Genomic DNA, 19,468 nt, shown 5'->3' on the forward strand with positions numbered 1-19,468 from the left:
AAGCTTGGAATCTGTCTATCTCTATTAGGCATGAATGCTTCCTATATGGGTAATAATTCTATGTTGCATTAAATTTTTACTTCTTTAAAAGGTTGATATTCTTGTTGTCCACTATATGCTTCCTTCACTAGAGGTCCAAAGCCTCCCAAAAATGATGATGATGTTTCCTTATTTATTTATTTTCAATTCTGATGATCCCCATTTGACTCTCAGTTGTGGTTTATATATATGCAGTGTCCATAATAGAGAGCATAAATGGATAATGCCTTTCTATACATTACTATTATTGATTATAATCAATTATATGTATTATAAGTGTTTGGGATGATTTTTATAATTTAAAATTAGAAAATATTAAGGAGTCATTTATTTATTTATTTTATAATTAATTAATTAATATTATGTGTGAATTGATAGGTATTAAATAACTATTTCTTGATTATTGAATTGTTTAATAAATTATTGATTTATTATATTTGATAGAGAATAATGATTAGTAAAAGGGCCATTTACAAATAATAATACATTTCTTGATCAAATAATGATAATTTGAATTTTTACTATCTTGATTAATTATTAGTAATAAATTGTGGCCATAGAGCATTAACATAACAATTTATTATGTTGATTGACAAATAAATAAATAATAATCATTATAGGAACTAGATTTATTAAGGCCAATATTTACTTTGATTTGTAAGGGTTATGATACCTCAACCTTTGACACAAGAGAGGACCAAAGTAGAGTCTTCACCTAATCTTGAACTGACAAGGGAGGTCACAAGGAGAAGCATCCCTACTACTATTAAACCCTTGATGATAGAAACATACAAAAGAAAAGAAAAATAGAAAGAAAATAAGAAGACACCAACTACACCAGAGGAGGACGAGTCAGAAGAGGAAATAAAAAATTAAAGCCTGAAATTGCACAAGCTAGGTAGGAAACTTACTCTCAAGGATATACTAAGTGATATCCTAAATAGTGGTGATTATAGCACTTTAAAAAAGATATTTTCAAAATTTAATAAAAGAAATAAGGAAAAGATAATCAATGTGGTTCTGGTAAGTATGAGAGCATTCAACAGAGCACCTAGAAATGTCAAACCACTGGTGCCAAGTAAAATAGACAAGCTAATTTCCAAAAGGTGGAAAAATGGATTTTTTGAAGTAAAAAGAGTGTTGGATGAAGTCCTAGCCAAAATGAGACTATATTTAGAAGATGAAGAAAACATTGCACTAGTAGAAACATGCAAGAAAGATTTTAATATGTTTGACAATGTCACTCTAGTCACAATTGGTCAAAGAAGGAAGCCTATTAGAACTCAAAGAAGTTTTGGTGAAATATTTATAGTCAAAAAAATAAATTTAGTGTAAAGAAAAATATTGATTCAAAGAAAAATGGACATGACCCTAAAGTAGAAAAAAGAAAAAGTGAGCCAAGAGTGTTTACCGCACATGATCTAATGATTGAAGAATAACAAATCTTAGAAGCTGAAATAGAGAGATAAGAATGTGAACTAACCAATGTAAGGTCACCAATTAATCAAGATCTAAGCAAGGAACCCTTGGACTCAATAAAAGAGAAATTGGAAGAGAAAAAGGAGAAATCACTTGATGATAAAGCTTAAGGAAGGAAAGATGACTCATTGATGGGAGAGAGCCATCTAGTGATAATTGATGTCATGTAATTGACTCAAGTCTAGAGATGGAAACATAGGAAGTTAAAAAGAATCACAAGGTCAGACTCAGATTGGTGAAAAGAAAAAGATAAGAATTAGTACCCTACTAAAGAAGTTAGAACTATGGAACAAAAAATACCTGAGAAGGAGATCCCTACTTAAGCAATTGAAAAAACAAACATAGATGGAGAACAAGTAAGGAAAGAGACTCCAATAGTGGAGAAAAAATTAAGATAAGAAGAAATGTTGTCATAAAAAAAGAGATGTCCATGGAGCCAAGATCAACTAGTAGTATTCCTCAGGGAAAAATGAGCATGAATAAGCCCAAGAAAGGAAAAATAAATTTTGAATTAGAAGAGGATTCAAATAGCAAGAAAAACTACAAAAAGGAGACATGATTCACCCAAACCAACCTTATTATCCACACCTAAGGATGAGGGAGAATTGTAAGAAGTAGATGTTGAAGAAGAAATGAAGAAGAAACCCATATTTGACAAAATGAATAAAAAAAAGAAGCAAAGTGATGATCTAGATGACAAAGAATTAAAGAAATATATAAGACTCATAGAAAAATATAAGAAATTAATGCTACTTAGAAAAATCTATGAGAGAGTGAGAACATTGGTAAAGGTCCAAGATATCATTGAGGAGTTGGCACCTAGAGCCTCATAGAAGGAGGATGTTGATCAAATTAGTTAGATCAAAGATCTTGTAGATCATCTCTACAAGAAGACATAAGATATAATAAAGGTCATTGAACAAAATGTTATAGTGATGATTTTGGAAAAAAAATCAATCTTGTTCAAGACAACTAACATTACTCAGGGGTAAGAGGTCAAAACCATTGAATGATATCACCCTAGTGTTCCAAAAATTATGCATGTGACACACCTTAAATGATTAACTACAAAAATAATGAGAGAATTAATAAGAGGATCTTAATAAATCCATCCAAACTCATCACCCATTTGTAGAAACAACCTTAGAGCATGCTACAAGGATATAGGAAACCATGTATTTGTGCAATCATTTATGATGAGAAGAGACAACAAAAATTCATTTATTGGAGCTAAAATGTTTCTTGTCCCTACTAGAAGGAATCATAAGAGAACATGTGATGGATGTAGATGCCCATATTGCAAATCCACTAATAGATATAATGGATAGTCTAGACAAGTAATTAATAGACTCTCACTCATGTAGAGGAGTTGTGGGAGGCTCAACTTAACACAACACATGAAAGTTACAAGAAAGTATTTGAAAAGTTGTGAGAACCTCATACCCTTCACCATCAGATGAAAAAAGGGGGAGAGATTGAGTAAGAAATGGTAGACGAGTATTGGGAGAGTCAAGCAAAGAGATAGGGGGAGAAGAAGAAAAAAGAAAGGATATAGAAGAAAAGAGAACATGTACAAGGCACAAAAAATAGTGGAATGAATACAAAGGTGGATTATAGCTTTTGAAAATAAGAATATCTTGTTAAAGAAGAGTTTTTGATGCAGGAGCATCTAGAGGTATAAGGGCAATCCTGTGTCACCCAAAAAAAATACCTAGACATAGTTTCTATTTCATGTGATTTCATTTTTGGATACCCATTTGGGTCAAATAAAGGTTCCAACTCTCATAGTTCCACTATTAGTGTTCTGGGTTAGAGTTTTTAAGCACCTTGGGATACATGTAAATGCCAAAAAAATAGGATTATGTAATTGAGTCATAGTTATGGTGAGTTAGAAGGTGTAAATTGGAGGGATGATTAAAATTTTAATTTAGAACATTTTAGAAAAAGAATCAGGTCAAAAGGCTGCATAGTTTGAAAGTTATCATAGTTTTCTGATTTCTGGAGAGCTCCTAAGAATGCTTCAAAGTTAGGTTTGAGGTCCTAAATGACCTCGTACGGGCCTAAAAAATGGAGGATGAGTGAAGCTATCCATAAGGATATAGAGTACTCCAAGAGCTTTCCAAAACTATAAATGATTTGTCAATCGAAGCTACAGTTCAAAAGTTATGCCTCCTAGAAGTTTGGCTACTGTTTTTGGATTCTTCTAATTCTGCACCAACTTCTAAAGTGACTTCTAGAGCCTTCCATTTTGGTGGTGGATGCCAACTAGCACTTTCTAGAATGTATTCCTAATCCTTAACTCTTTGGGGTCTATTTAAGAACATTTCTGGCATTGTAAAAGGTAGTTCAGAGTGGAGTTTGAGAGAAGGTACTGGGAGAAGAAATTATCTCCAGATTTATACTATTGTAAGCCCATAGGGCATGTTTTGGAGTCTGTTTACTCTACACTAAGTGTATTGGCATATTTTCATAGTTAATAAAGTTTCTCCTTTCCTATTGTGTCCATTATGTACTTGAGTTGTGTCTCCATCAAGTGGTATCAGAGTAGGTTTTCCTGAGTGTGTAGACAGAGTGCCAACTGTGAGGCAGTTTGCACCAAGATTGTGTGGTTGTGGGTTTTGAGTTAAAAAGATGCCTCCACAAAGAGAGCAATGTGGAAGGGTTGGAGCTATTAATCCTAAGGAGGTTAGAGCCCTCCATAGGTAGGTTCAAGCATTCTAGGAGGAGCTCCGTAGAGGAACAAAAGTTGCTGTAGGAGACAAAAGTGAGGATGACAATGAAGAAGAAGAAATTGGACCGAAAGGGGAAGTTGAAGGGGAAGTTATAAATTAGGCAAAGGAGAGGCTTTTTAGGGCCATTACTAAGTTTGGAAAAAGACCTACAATTGATGCAGGTGTATTTTTAGGAAATCTAAAATCAGATGAGTTGATTGACTGGATCAATGAATTGAAGGAGTACTTTGAGTATGAGGATAATAAGGATCCAGATGGGGTTAAGTTTGCAAAGGCGAAACTGAAAGGCCATGCCAAAATCTAGTGGCAAGAGGTTCAATTGGAAAGAAATAGAAGAGGAAAGGAGAAGATCACAAGGTGGGATCGCATGGTGGACAAACTAAAGAGACAATTCATTCCTGTTGACTACATGCTTGATTTGTTTAAGAAGATGAATGGGTTAAAGCAAGTAGGAAAATCAGTCCAGGAATATATGGAGGAGCTTTACCAAATTTTGATTAGAGTAGGGCATGCAAAAGAAAATAAGGAGAAGGTTGCTTGTTATGTCAGTGGGTTGCGACCTAACATCTAGGAGAAATTAAGTTTAGTAAGAATGACCAGCATTAAAGAGGCATACCAATTTTCCCTATGAGTTGAAGAGAAGCTAAATAAAAGGTTTGAAGGGAGACACAGAGGGTGCAATCAAGGAGGAAGGGGCTATGGTAGGTCATCTGGAGGCTGAAATGAGAGCCAAAAGAAAAATGAAGATGTGGGTACTAGCAGGAACCAAAGGAACGAGGATTTCAACTGCTCTCGTGATCAAAACTTTGGAGATCAGAGAGGAAGAGGTAGAGGACATGGACAAGGTTCAGGAAGAGGAGGCTTTTGTGGTACCTATTTCCATTACAATGAACAAGGTCATTGTGCCTTTGAATGTCCTTAATGACAAGGAAGGACAGAAAGGAGATCTGAGGGCCAAGCTAGGGTTGCTCGTGGATGAGGATGCATAGTCATCACATTCAGAGGATGCAGAAAGAGGAAAGACTTTAGTAAATGAAAGGGTCCTAGTAAGTGGTAAAATTGAACCAAGACAAAGGAGGAGTCTATTTCGTACCAAGTGCAAGTGTGAGGATAAATGTTGTGATGTGATCATTGATGGTGGTAGCAATGACAACTTGGTGTTAGAGGAGATGGTTTCTAAGCTGAAGCTCAAGAGGGAGAAACACCTCTAGCCCCATCAGATCACTTGGGTGAAGGATGATCATAAGGTCCTAGTAAGTGAAATTTTTTTAGTGAAGTTCAAAAGTGGGAGTTACCATGATGAAGTTCTCTGTGATATTATTCCAATGGATGTCTGCCATCTATTGTTGGGAAGTCTGTGGCAATTTGATAGGCATGTAGTACATGATGGTCATGAAAACACATAATCTCTGACAAAGGATGGAGTTTGCCACAAATTGAAGCCCTTGATAAAGGAAAGTGAAAAGGTATGCAATAGTGCTAGGATTTGTCTTGTTGATGGAAGAAATTTTTTAGATGACATGAAACATCATCATATGTGTTATGCTTTGATTCCTAGAAAAGATAAGGAAGGTAGTAGTGAAATACCACTTAAAATTTTAGATTTATTAACTGAGTTTGGAGATGTCATCTCTGATAATGTTCTAGAAGGATTGCCACCAGTAAGGCAAATCAATCATCAGATAGATTTAATCCTTGAAGCTAGTTTTCCTAACAAGGTTGCTCATAGGATGACTCCTACTAAAATTGAGGAGCTAAACAAATAGGTTCAGGAGCTAGTGAGGAAGGGTTTGATTCAAGAGATCCTAAGTCCATGTACAGTACCTACAATATTGGCACCAAAGAAGGATGGAGAGTGGAGAATGTGTATAGACTCTCAAGCTATAAATAGGATAACTATCAAGTATCAGTTTCCTTTGCCAAGAATGGATGATCTTATGGACTGCTTGAGTGGAGCTTAGTACTTCACAAAGATAGATCTCAAGAGTGGCTATTACCAGATATGGATACAAGAAGGAGATGAGTGGAAAATTGCCTTCAAGACCAAGGAAGGTCTTTATGAGTGGCTAGTCATGCTCTTTGGATTGACAAATGCCCCAAGCACCTTCATGCGGCTTATGAATGAGGTACTTAAGAAGTTCTTGGAAAAAATTGTTATTGTCTATTTGGATGATATTTTATTTTTTAGAAAGATTTTGGAAGAACATTTATTGCATATTCGTAGTGTCCTTGAAAGGTTGAGGGAAGAGAAATTGTTAATTAATCTGAAGAAGTATAACTTTGCTAAAAAAGAGTTAGTCTACTTGGGGTTTGTTGTATCACCTAAAGGTCTCAAAATGGATCTAGAGAAGGTAAAATCCATCTTGGAATGGTGTACTCCAAGGTTTGCTACTAAGGTAAGATTATTTAATGGTCTAGTTAGTTTTTACAGGAAGTTCATTAAGAATTTCAGTTGCATATGTGCACCCTTGACTGACACAATAAGAGGGGATAGAAAAGAGTTCAAGTGAACTACAACAACTGCGAGAAGTTTTGAATTGCTGAAGAAGAAGGTGACAGAACAACCTGTGTTGGCACTTCTTGATTTTAGTAAGGTGTTCTAGGTGGATTGTGATGCTAGTGGTAGTTCTATTGGGGCTGTATTGAGCCAAGAAGGTAAGCCTATTGCATATTTTAGTGAAAAATTGAATGATTTGAAGAAGAAGTATTCTATTTATGATCAAGAGTTCTATGCAATAGTTCAAGCCTTAAAGAAATGAAGGCATTATTTATTGCCAAAGGAATTTGTTTTATATACTGATCACCAGGCATTATAGTACCTAAATAGCCAAGGTAAATTGAACTAGAGGCATATGAAGAGGGTAGAGTTCTTGCAGAGCTATACATTTGTGTTGAAGCATAGAAGTGGAAAGTCTAATAGGGTTGCAGATGCATTGAGTAGGAGGCAATTGTTGCTTACAGTAATGCAAGTTGAAGTAGTTGGGTTTGATGAACTCAAGAATCTATACCCTGAGGATCCTGATTTTGTTTAAGTGTGGAAAGCTTGTAAAGAACCTGTTGTTGTAGACAAAACCAAGTGGTTAGACTATTTGATTCAGGATGTTATGTTGTTCAAGGGCAATCAATTGTGCATTCCAAGGAGTTCCATGAGGGAAAATCTGATTAAGGAGAAACATAGTGGAGGAATGGCAGGACATTTTGGTTGAGATAAGACCATTGCCATTCTTAGAGAGCATTATTTTTGGCCTCAAATTTCATAGGATGTGAAGAATTTTGTACAGAGTTGTTAGGTTTGTCAAGAGGCCAAGGGATTTAGTCGCAATACTAGACTATATCAGCCATTGCCTGTTCCATCAAAGCCATGGGAGGACATAAGTATGGATTTTGTTCTTGGATTGCCAAGGACACAAAGGGGTAATGAATCAATATTTGTGGTGGTTGATAGGTTCTCCAAAATGGCACATTTCATTCCATGCCAAAAAACTCATGATACTGTCCATATTGTAGACTTGTTTTTCAGAAGGGTGGTGAGACTACATGTTCTCCCAAGGAGTATAGTTTCTAATAGAGATACTAAATTTTTTAGGTATTTCTGGAGAACATTGTGGAAGAAGTTGAGAATGGACTTGAAATTTAGTTCCACACATCACCCGCAGACTAATGGCTAGAAAAAATTGGTAAACAGAAGTTTGGGCAATTTGCTGAGATGTTTAGTTGGGGGTAAGCCCAAGGGATGGGATTTGATTCTATTACAAGCATAATTTTCTTACAATAACTCTATAAATAGGAGTACTAGTAGATCACCATTCCAAATTGTATATGGAAGTAGCCCAAGGACTGCACTACAATTGAGGAAGATGGAGCAAGGGGAGAGGACAAGTGTTGAAGTAGAAGAATTTGCTGAACATATCAAGCACCTACATGAGGAGGTCTAGGAAAATATTATCAAGATACATCAACAATATAAATCTAGGGCTGATCAAAGGAGAAGACACAAGGAGTTCCAAGTAGGGGATCTAGTCATGGTACACTTAAGAAAGGAAAGATTTCCAATAGGTACTTACAACAAGCTGAAGATGAAGTAATTTGGCCCCTGCAAAATTATGAAGAAACATGACTTAGGAAATGCATATGAGGTGGAGTTGCCAAATGGAATTCACATTTCTCCTATCTTCAACATTGCAAACTTAACAAAATATGATGATGATGGTGCAGATGAGGGGTTGATGCTGGAGCCATGTCCAATTCCTACTTCTAAGAAATAGGAGATAGAAGAGATTCTGGATAGTCGTGTGGGTAGGAGTACCATAAATAAGAAGTATGAAGAGTACCTGGTTAAGTGGAAAGGACGACTAATAGAGGACTCAACTTGGATATCAACAGCTAAGGTTTCCCATTTGGGATTTCCTCTACCATCCATAAAGTGACAGGGTCACTTTTCAATCTACCCTGGGTGTCTAATGCAGGAGCATCCAAAGGTATAAGGGAAATCCTATGTCACCCAAGAAAATATACCTAGACATAGTTTCTATTTTATGTGTTTTCATTTTTGGATACCCATTTGAGTCAAATAAAGGTTCCAACTCTCACAGTTCCACAATCAGTGTTCTGGGTTAGAGTTTTTAAGCACCTTGGGATACATGTAAATGCCAAAAAAATAGGACTATGTAATTGAGCCATAATTATGGTGAGTTAGAAGGTTTAAATTGGAGGGATGCTTAAAATTATAATTTAGAACATTCCAAAAAAAGAATCAAGTCAAAAGGCTGCACGGTTTGAAAGTTATCACGGTTTGAGGTACTAAATGACCTCATATGGGCCTAAAAAATAGGAAAAAAGTGAAGCTGGTCTATAAGGCTATAAAGCACTCTGAGAGCTTTTTGAAAATGTAAACGGTTCATCAATCAAAGCTATGGTTCAAAAGTTATGCGTCCTAGAAGTTCAGCTACCATTTCTGGATTCTTCTAATTTTGCACCAACTTCTAAAGTGACTTCTGGAGCCTTCCATTCTGGCGGTGGATGCCAACTAGCAATTTCTAGAATGTATTCCTAATCCTTAACCCTTTGGGGTCTATTTAAGAACATTTTTGGTATTGTAAAAGGAAATTTAGAGTGGAGTTTGAGAGAAGGTACTGGGAGAAGAAATTATCCCTAGATTTATACTATTGTAAGCCCATAGGGCATGTTTTGGAGTCTGTTTACTCTACACTAAGTGTATGGCATTTTTTCATAGTTAATAAAGTTTTCCCTTTCCTGAAGTGTCCATTCTATACTTGAGTTGTGTCTCCATCAATTTTTTCCATAAATGTCAAAGGGTAATATTGTTAAACTTAAGGAGATACAATGAAATATTTGATCAAAAAATAGAGATGACTGAGACAACATCACAAAGACTTAAATTGTTTTCACTGATTGACAACCAATTAACTAAGGATGAGGCATTGCAAGGTAGTGCAACCACTAGTAAGCTAGCATACCGGTTGAGACTAAGAGAATGGTACATTCAAGGCTATGACTGAAAGAAAAACATAAAGGTTAGTTACTCATAGATCATCTAAGATGAGTCACCATAGATGTGACAAGAAGCCAAGACTAGTGGTTATATTGATAATGATGTGACTTGTTACAAATTTAAAATTTTGAATACATGTTTTGAGTGGGATGATTTTAGGGTTTCAACACCCAAATGGAATGAGTGTATATAGATACTTGGACTTTATTATTAAAGTTATGGTTGTTTATTTTGTAACTCGAAGAAGATCTATAGGAAGAAGTATAGTTCAAAAAGACAAACTAGAGAGCAGAACAAAAGACTAGTGAAGAAGCACATAAAAGGAAGAGGTGAACAAATATTGTTCACAGAAGAAAGCTAGAACAAAAGGAGAATATCAAAGAATCTTTGTGGGTAATCACAAAGCCTCTACAAGGCCAGGTGTGCCATATTCTTAGATCAAAACCCTTATTTTTCCTTCTTATCATTGCAACTATTTTAAGTCTTTAATAGGGCCAACTTGTATGCAAGTTTTCAAAATCCCCTATCAAGGTATCTCTTAGAAAGAGATCTTAAATCCTCTCACAAGGTAGTCTTAGCAAACATTTTGTAATGTTGATAGATTATATGCATTCTTAACACGATGAGTTCTCAAAAGGAATAGGTGTAGCCTTTAATAGGACACCCTTTTACTTGCAAAAAAGGTTAGTGGATATATTACTCCCACTATGGTTTTCATCCTCACATTGAGGGTTTCCATGTATAAATACTTGTGTAACTAATGTATGCTTTTTATGTGATCTTATTAGTTAAGGGACTGATAATAAGATTGTTAGAAATGCTTTAGAATAATTGGGGGGGCGGGGGGGTGGTGAATTAGTTATTCAAGGTCCAAATGTCCTAATAAAACTTTTTTTTTCACCAAGTAAAGTGAGCCCATTAAACTATTTATGCATCCAAGCTTAAACTTTCCTACTTAGCAAGTTACTAAAAATCAACATGCAAGAATAACACATGAAGAATTAGCACATAACATAGTGATCTATGTGGAAACCCAATTTGGTAAAAACCACTAGTAACATGCTACTCAATTCTCACTCTTCTAAAGTGATGCCCTGTGAAAGCCCTACCCTATTAAAGGCTATAACATACTGTTAAATGTGACCTGGTTAAAGGATTTAACCACCTTGTTAGAAGTGGGCCTAGTTAGAGGATTTAAAACATTCACTTGGAATGCCACCCTGTTAAAGGATTTAAAAATGGTTGTTAAACCAACCTAAGTCCATAGGATTTTACCCTAACTGATACAATTGTTACAGAGTAACAATAAGGGCTTTTGACCTGATACAACTCACAACTTAACTTGTAGATTTTAGATCTTTGTTTAGCTCACAACATTGCCTAGCTTTCAATCTCTTCAGCTCTGACAACTTGTCCTCCTTTCAAGCTTTGTCTCCTTGAGTCTCCATGCTCAATGTACTAGTGCAATCTCCTATATGACTACTTATTGAAGCAGAGCCTCTATGCTCTATTCTTCCTTCTCAATGCCTTCTCCTTGATATACTTCAACAAATTTGCAACTTGGCACCCCAACCACTCTTTCTTCTTGGCCCGTGACTCCTTAAATAGAAGTTTGGAATACTTTTCCCTCTCGAATCTTCCTGCTTTTAATTTCAGATCGAATGGATTAGGTAGGATTCAATGAATCTACTCCATATCTTGTTTCTTCTAGAAACATCACGAAGAATCCTCTTGAATTCATCCAAAAATAGTTTACCTAAAATTCTATGCCACTAGCTCATCATCCTTATCCTCCATCTAGTTCACAAAATTCAAGGTAACAAACTTGTCAGCTCAAATTTGGTGAATCTTTGACTTTTCAAATAATGCAGTAGCTTGACACTATTGAAATTCTAATGCTTGGCACATATTGTGTTACTTAGCACCAACTACATTTTACTGATGCTTGACTCCTACTATGGATTCACTCGTATCCACTAAGTTTTTTCTAGTGCTAGGCACCCATTACTTGCTTGACACCTAAACTTGCTTGACTCCTTTTGTATCACTTGAAACACACTATATTTTTCTTTTTCTCGACACTAATTGAAAATCTACTCGGCATAAACTAGCTTTCTCGGCACTCACTAATGAACTCAGTCAAGCTTTGCAGACAACCTTGTTACAACTTATTCTTCCAAGGTTTCTAAGTGTGGCCAACCTTTGTATCTTCAAGTGTATTACCAATACATCATTTTACCATTGTCTTAACTGATCCTTGGACTTCATTACAAAACCATAACTCAACCTTTCTCTTAGGTACTTTTGTTACATCTTGTTGATTAAATCCTCTTCATAAATCAAGTAAGTGATAGTACTTGGATCTTATAAGCAACTGTCATTCTAGCAAATAGCAAGTTTGACATTAGTGACAAAAAAATGATTGAAAACATTCTTTATCAACAATCTCCCTCTTTGCAAACAATCTTCCTCTTTGCAAAAAATCTTCTTTCTTCAACAATGATCTTTTCAATCAAATTTCCAACAATCTCCCTATTTGGCATTGATGGCAAACCAAATTGATCAACCAAGTTATCAAGATGCTAACTAGGTTAAAATACTAAATCAAATGCCAAAAAGAAATTTTGTTACCATTTTTATTTTCATCAACTTTCACATCTCCCTCTCTAATTTGCTATCCTGATTTTTTTGCTTCTACTTCTCCCTCTTAGCTATTGTTTCTTTTTTGCTATTTCTTTTCCTTCTGCATGTCTGATTGCTCCTGCTTCTCCCTCTTAGCTGTTGTTTCCTTTTTTCTATTTCTTCTCCTTCTGCATGTCTGATAAGTTCCTATATGACTCCCTCTTTTATGTAGCTTACCACTTTGATAGATTTTATCTTAACTACTATTTCTCCCTCTTAAATTTTGTTTCTTTAAATGTTCTATGCCATTTCTCCCTCCACACAATATTTCTTCCTCTGTATGAATTGATCAATTTTTACTATTCTGGTATCAACTGCTTCTCCCTTTGTCCATTTGATTATGTAGATTTGATTAGTTTTTGCTATTTCTCCCTCTTTGACAACAATGCCAAAGACATATTATTTCAACATCTTAACATGTAAGTATAGCATCCTCAAGAACTTCAATTTCTCCCTCTGCCACCTTGCGTGTGATTGATTTGGAACTTTAGCACTTTAGTTACTTTAGGCAAAAACTTAAAGTAAGTATCCTCTACATCAATTTGTAACATTTCAACATACAACTCGCTTGATGTAGGGTAATTTTTCTATTGCTCAAACAAAGTTGGATAGGGGTATCACCCCTAACTTACCTCTAAGATACTCTAATGCATCTTTAGGTAGTGCTTTTGTGAAGATGTCAGTAATTTTTTCCTTTGAGCTGACATATTCCATCCTTGCCTGTCTTCCACCAATTCTCTTACATAGTGATACTTAATTGCAATATGCTTTGTTTTTGGCATATATCACAGGATTATTTGATATGTTGATGGCACATGTGTTATCACAATAGAGTATCATAGGTTTAGTTACCTCTTCCTTCATACCTTACAACAGATGTTTGATCCATACAATATTGGTGCAATTGATAGCAACATCAACATATTCAGCTTCTATTGTGGACTGTGAGGTACAAATTTTCTTTTTGCTGGTCCAAGTAACCAATCTTTTACCTAAGAAAAGTGCTCCTCCACTGGTTCTCTTTCTATTGTCAATATTACCTTCCCAGTCTACATCAATGTAGACTTTTAACTCAAACTTTTCACTCCTCTTATAGTATAATCCAAAGTGATCTATTCCTTTTAAGTACCTCAATATTCTTTTTACTACCATCAGGTAATTTTCTCTTGGATTTGTAGAAAATATTGCCACTATTCCAACAACTAATGCAATGTTTGGTCTAGTATGCACAACATACTATAACTTTCCAATCATTGATTTGTACATTGTTTGATTTACTTCAGCTGACTCATCATTCTTGGATAACTTATGTCCTGTTACCATTGGTGTACTGACTAGTTTTAAATCTTCTACGCCAAATGTCTTGAGTATCTCCTTAATATATTTTGATTGGGTCACAAATATGCCATGCTTTAGTTGATGTACTTGCAATCCAACAAAGAATTTGATTTCTCCAAACATTGACATCTCAAACTCATGTTTCATTTGATCAGTAAAATCTTTGCGTAAGACATCTTTTCCTCCAAATATTATGTCATCAACAAAGATTTTAGATATCAGAATATCATTACCTTTTTTTCCCTTGATATACAGGTTGCTATTGTCATTTGTTCTCTCAAATCCAATCTTTACAATATATTTGTGTAGTCTCTCATACCATGCTCTAGGTGCTTTCTTCAAACCATAGAGTGCTTTATGCAGTTTGCAAACCATATCCTTGTTGTTGTCACCAACAAATACCTCTGCTTGTTCTATGTAAACTTCCTTTTCCAGTATACCATTCAGAAAGGTAGATTTTACATCGATTTGGTAGACATTGAAACCTTTGTTGGTAGCATATGCAAGTAGTTTTTTCACTCCTTCCATCCTTGCAACAAGAGAAAATGTTTCCCCATAGTCTAGTAATTCTTCTTGTGCATAGCCTTTATAGACTAGTTTGGCCTTATTTCTTGTGATCTCACCATTCTCATCTAGCTTTTTTCTAAATACCCATTTGGTACCAATCACATTCTTATCAGCTGGTCTTGGAATTAAGGTCCAAGTTTTGTTCTTCTCGATCTTCTCTATCTCTTCTTCCATAGCTTTATGCCAATTATCATCTTGTAGTGCATCTTTCACTATTTTGGGTTTAATCTTTCTCAGTAGACATGATTCATTCCTTAGTCTTTTCCTTGTCATTGGTCTAGCCTCCTTGTCACCAAATGATTTGTTTAGTAGGGTGATGTCTTCTCACATACTTGGATAGTCTTGATTTTTTCCTTCTTTCCATGTTTGATCTTTCAGCTTTAGAGTCACTGTGCACATCTCTTTCTAATATTTCATCATCTCTTCCATTTATATTGATTTTAGATTTAGAATGTGCATTATCTTCATTCTACAGCTCGGCATTCACTAGCTATGATTTAGTTGATACTAAATTTTTTTGCTAATTCCCAACCCAATTGGCATCTTCTTCTTCAGTAGGCATCCCTTTATAGAAGTGTACAAAATATTTGTATTCTTCTAGTTTCTTGATTTCATCAACCTTAGCTTTTGCATGCTCATTAAAATTTACATTTGCACTCTTCACAATCTTGTTAGTGTTAATATTCAAACACTTATATGCTTTACTTCTAGTGGAATATCCAAGGAATATGCCTTCATCACTCTTTGCATCAAACTTGCCATTTCTAGAATCTTTAAGAATATAGAATTTACAACCTAATACTTTGAAATGTTTTACATTGGATGAGTGACCATACCATAATTCAAAAGTTGTTGCATTTGTACCTTTCTTGACTTGTACTCGATTCAAGGTGTAGACAACTGCACTTACAACTTCTTTCTAGTACTTTAGAGCAACATTTTTCTCCAGCATTAATGTTCTGGCATAGTCTATCACTGATCTATTTCTTCTCTCTGCAATGCCATTTTGAGGTGGAGTCCTTGGTGTTGATGTTTTCCTTTTAATTCCTTTGTCATTGCAAAATGTCTCAAATTATTTTGATGTGAATTCTCCTCCTCTATCTGATCTTAGGCACTTCAGACTCTTTCTTGTTTCCTTCTCAACCCTGGCCAAATACCACTTAAACATTTGAAATGTATCAAATTTTTGTTTTAATAACATGGAAATCATCATCCTAGAGTAGTCATCCACAAACAATATTATGTATCTGTCTCCTTGGTAGCTTTGCACTTCTATTGAGCCAAATAAATTAGTATGCACTAACTCTAGCACTTCTTTAGAAGTGTAAGTTTTGCTTTTAAAACTTAATTTTGTCATCTTTCATAGTTGACATTGTTTAGACATTGTATTTTCAGGCTTCTTCAGCTTAGGCAAACCTCTGACTTTCTTCATTTTGCTAATGCTAATCAAATTATAAAACTTAACATGACATAGCCTTTTATGCCATAACCACACATCATCAAATCTAACAACAAAATAGGATGCATCTTCCATATCTAGGTAAAATAGATTACTCCTAGTTTGTTCACCTTTTCCTATCAAAATTCCATCAATGTCATAGATTTTGGTAGATTTGTTTCCAAATTCTACTTTGCAACCTATTTTTCCTAATTGTGACACACTCAGCACATTGTAGTTCAATCCTTCAACATAATATGCATTATCACATGAAATTTTCTCTATAAATTTAATAGAACCTTTTCCTTTGATTTGACATGGAGCATCATTTTCAAATCTAACACTATTTCCATCATATTGAGTAAAGTTAACAAACTTACTTTTGTCTCTTGTTATGTGATGTGAGCTGTAATGCCTCATATGGAGATCCTTGGAAACAAGGGTGAAATACAAGTCAAGAATTTTTTTTTTACAAGTATGAATGCACATGACAACGTCATATAGGGATCACAAAGATCGCAATGAAAGACTTCAACACAATCCTGGCAACCAACGAATCTCCAAACGCCACTACCAAACTGACACACCCAAACAAAACCAACAACCACTACAACCAAGATGAGGGCACAAGAAACAACCACTCATCAAAAAAACATCAAGCTGGGGTAAAATGCAGAAACCCAAAATTTGGCTAAGCCTGAAATCCTGAAGCCCTGAAAATTGGCTAAGTCTGGATTTCTGAAGTCCTGAAATTTCTTAGAATCCATAACTTATCTCTGAGAGGTCTGAAACCTATCTCAAACGATTTGTCACATATATTAAAATATATCTTAATTCTTATACTTAAATGATATATTTTAAACCCCATGAGACTAAAATAGAAACACGAAAACTCGATTTCAAGAGAAATCAACAGAATTCAAAATACAACAACATAGGGTCGAAGATCGCCCAAAAGGGTATCCAAAACCACTCTCAAAAAGATCGGATCATGAAGAAAAGTGCCTGTTGTCCGCCTGCGCAGGTTTTTACAAAAAAATTGTGCGACACTTCTTACCAAGAGAGGGCGACACTTCTCCTTAAGGCATGCGACATTCTTCCAGTGTCGTACGACATTTCTCAAGAAGGCATGCGACACTTTATGGTCTCGTGTGACATTTTTCAAGAAGGCATGCAACACTTTTCCAATATCGTACGACATTTCTCAAGAATGCGTGCGATACTTTATAGTGTTGTACGACATAGTTTGTATGGGCGTGCGATACATTTTTATGTCGCACAATGCTGAACAAATGTCGCCCATAGAAACACGAAAACACTCCCAGAAGCAAAAAGGACCAAAATGGAGCAAAGAACCTCCACACCAGGGAGTACCGAATCCACAAAGGCTTGAGGAATGAACACTCGAGTGCAAGAACAACACAAAATGAAGAACATCAAACCATCTAAACTACAGCAGCAAAGAACACACTGAATATAAACATCACAGAGAACAAAAGTAGTATCTCAATGTACATAAATACATCTCAGGAACAAAACAACCAAACTAAGTACGCGGTTCCTACCAACCGTCAATAGTATCATAAGACCATCGTGGGTCCTAGCCATCCCCCGTGCGTAACATCCCAAGCCACCAACCAAATCGTCAGTATTGTCATAATAGGGACGTCACTACTAAAACATGCACAATAACAGCATGAGAAAATCTAACATGCTAGTGATAACGCATAAGATAATCCTACAGTAGATAACATCACCTATCACATGCTAAACAACAGTAAGCAACAGATATACTACTAAAGAAAATCACATCATCTAATCATATGCTAAACATCATAATAAGGGAATGTGCCAAATAAAATGACATCATCTAAACATGATATACAAGCATCCCAATGAAAGCATAAATCACAAGAAAGCATACTCCAAAACCCGAAGTACCAAGTGAAGACATCCAACAACGGTCGCACTAGGACAAAAGATCATCTTTGTACACCGGTCCCTAGCAGTGGTGAAGGTAGCTACGCCTCCCAACCACGTGGCACCGTAGGTCCACACCCGCCGTGCTGATGGAGATAATGATCCAACCAAAAATACACAAAAGAACATCCATGGCTAACACTCATGCCAGACAGTATGATGGCTACAACCAAGAACCTAAGACAATGCAATGAGTACAGGTCCTGGTCAGACACTCAATAGGCTACTATGTAGGGGCTAACATCCTGGAGAGTCGCTTAGCATAAAAAAGCCCAAGCTCGGATCGTGTGTCCTCAAACTTAAATGGGTGCTCACACATTGTGTCCTCGAACTTAATCGGGTGCTACACATTGTGTCCTCAAACTTAATCGGGTGCTCACACATTTTACTTATCTTAAGTTTTATTAACAATCACACATTTTATTTAGTTATCACTTGCTTAAAACTTCTTATCCTCCGTCAACCTCCGGTGCCATGAATGCTGAGCTACGAGATAGAAGCCCCCTCCAGATGCTACCCTACCCTACCCATGCTCATCCTACAACAAGTGCCTATGGGCATGCATACTCCCATCCGAACCCCAATGATCATAACTTCCAAAAAATTCATGAAAGATTGTGCCTCACAAGTCACCCAACAAATGTACGCGCATGTACTCGTGTGTGGCGCACCACCATCATGAAGATCATAACACAAGGACAAGAATGAGAACATAATGCAAAGAAAACACCCAACTGAAAGAAACACAGGAAGGACAGATTCTACACGAATCCCAAAGCCAATAAAATCATACATCATGAAATCACTCAATCGGCCTCAATCTGAGAGTATGGATTCTACATGAATCCCAATGATGTAACAAGACCAAACATCATGAACTCACTCAACTGGCCTCAATCCGAGAGTATGGATTCTACACGAATCCCAGCGTTCACGAAACAAAAGTAAAGGTCCAAAAGAAACCATAATAGGTAACAAATCACTCAACCGAACACAAAGTCGAGAGTACGGGTGTGACACGCATCCCAATGCAACAAAAGGTGCAATAGTGGTCTGACTGATATCCAAACGGATCATCTAGGTCCACAACCCACATTGTGCCAAGAAAACTCGAGAAAATAGGGCGACATGTAAAACGAGGTAAAAACTCCAAAAATTTGGAAAACTTCAAAATTAAAACCCATTTGGCCTTTGGGTTCAAAAATCCCAAAAATCTAAAAATAAATGGAATCGGACACCGTATGCAAAAACGGCTAGCATAACAGCATAAAATCCCAAACCCTCATCCCAAAAAATAGGAAAATGTTCATACCCGCCCAACCGGGTAGAACTAACATACAAAAACGGAGGGGAACACTAGTTCTCAGCCTCCAAACAAACGACTACCAAAAACAGAAGCAGAAATGGAGCAGAAACAATAAAACAGGAAAGCCCTACCTCACAGCCAAAAGGGCAAAACGGGAATCTGAACCATAAAATAAATATCCCACAGAAGTAGTTGAAAATCGCGACAATCCAAGGTTTCTCCAAGATGGATCCAACGAGCCCAACCTCGCGACGATCCCACGCCCGTAGCTCCCACAACGAACAAAACAGTAAATCTTCATGAAGAGGATTTTGGGTTTTACTCTCCAACTTTCCAATTCAAAAGTGAGAAGTGAGGAATTAAATTCCTTTTTGGATATTTATTCACTTTTCAAG

This window comes from Cupressus sempervirens, chromosome 9 (genome assembly GCF_028749045.1).
Source record: "Cupressus sempervirens isolate cs-2001-9-10 chromosome 9, ASM2874904v1, whole genome shotgun sequence".
In the NCBI taxonomy this organism is placed as follows: domain Eukaryota; kingdom Viridiplantae; phylum Streptophyta; class Pinopsida; order Cupressales; family Cupressaceae; genus Cupressus; species Cupressus sempervirens.